The following is a 1,365-nucleotide window of genomic DNA, read 5'->3' as shown; positions in this document are numbered from 1 at the left end:
ATTTTACCATCTAATGTGAAGAATGTAACTGGGATTATGAATTTCTATAATTTGTCCTCTATCATTTTTTTCCAAAAAACTATGCACCCTTTTCATTTGTGATTTCAGTTCTTCCCTCATTATATGGATCTTTTATTGTAATATATCTGGAATAACTGTTTGGTTTACTTGTTAATTTCCACTTCAGAACCCCTAATTGTTATTACATGGTGTCATTTGGCCTTTTTTTTAAAAAAAATCTCTTTTCCGCCCGCTCCCCCCTCCCCCCGAGCGCTGCTCCGGCTCCAGCGCGCTCGCTCCGAGCTCCGGGCTCCTGCCAAGCTAGCGCCGCCGTCGTCTCCCTCCGGCCGCCATCATGATCATCTACCGGGACCTCATCAGCCATGATGAATTTACAAGATCCGGGAGATCGCGGACGGGCTGTGCCTGGAAGTGGAGGGGAAGATGGTCAGTAGGACAGAGGGTAACATTGATGACTCGCTCATTGGTGGAAATGCCTCCGCTGAAGGGCCCGATGGCGAAGGTACTGAAAGCACAGTAATCACTGGTGTTGATATTGTCATGAACCATCACTTGCAGGAAACTAGCTTCACGAAAGAAGCCTACAAGAAGTACATCAAAGATTACATGAAATCAATCAAAGGGAAACTTGAAGAACAGAGGCCAGAAAGAGTAAAACCTTTTATGACAGGGGCTGCAGAACAAATCAAGCACATCCTTGCTAATTTCAAAAACTACCAATTCTTTATTGGTGAAAACATGAATCCAGATGGCATGGTTGCTCTGCTGGACTACGGTGAGGATGGTGTGACCCCATATATGATTTTCTTTAAGGATGGTTTAGAAATGGAAAAATGTTAACACATTTGGCAATTACTTTGGATCTATCACCTGTCGTCATAACTGGCTGCTGCTTGTCATCCACACAACACCAGGACTTAAGACAAATGGGACTGATGCCATCTTGAGCTCTTCATTTATTTTGACCATGATTTATTTGGAGTGGAGGCATTGTTTTTAAGAAAAAAACATGTCATGTAGGTTGTCTAAAAATAAAGTGCATTTAAACTCAAAAATAAATAAATAAATAAAATAATAAAAAAATTTTAAAAAATCTATTATCTTCTAATTATTATATCTTTGTCTCCATTCTTTACACTTACCTTATCCTAAATATAATACCAATTATTAAAGTTTAAGCTTTATTCTGTTTATGGTTCTAATTTGTTCATTTATTCCATTAGGACCTTGTTTAGAATCTCCATTTTTTCCTCAACCCTAAATTCTCCATTTTAACATTTGTGCATTAACTTGGCATCCTGTGTTGGTGTTCTTGTTTATTGAATCTAGTTGCCAAAGTTCTAT

General features: G+C 38.8%; 1 pseudogene; it reads left to right on the top strand.

Moving 5' to 3' along the window:
• Window positions 1–340: 340 nt before the first annotated feature.
• Window positions 341–929, top strand: LOC134370272 (translationally-controlled tumor protein-like; annotated as a pseudogene).
• The last annotated feature ends 436 nt before the right edge of the window (window positions 930–1,365 follow it).

The sequence above is a fragment of the Cynocephalus volans genome, chromosome 2 (genome assembly GCF_027409185.1).
Source record: "Cynocephalus volans isolate mCynVol1 chromosome 2, mCynVol1.pri, whole genome shotgun sequence".
NCBI lineage: Eukaryota > Metazoa > Chordata > Mammalia > Dermoptera > Cynocephalidae > Cynocephalus > Cynocephalus volans.
Note: the sequence above shows the minus strand (reverse complement) of the source record. Positions and strands in the feature narration are given on the sequence as shown.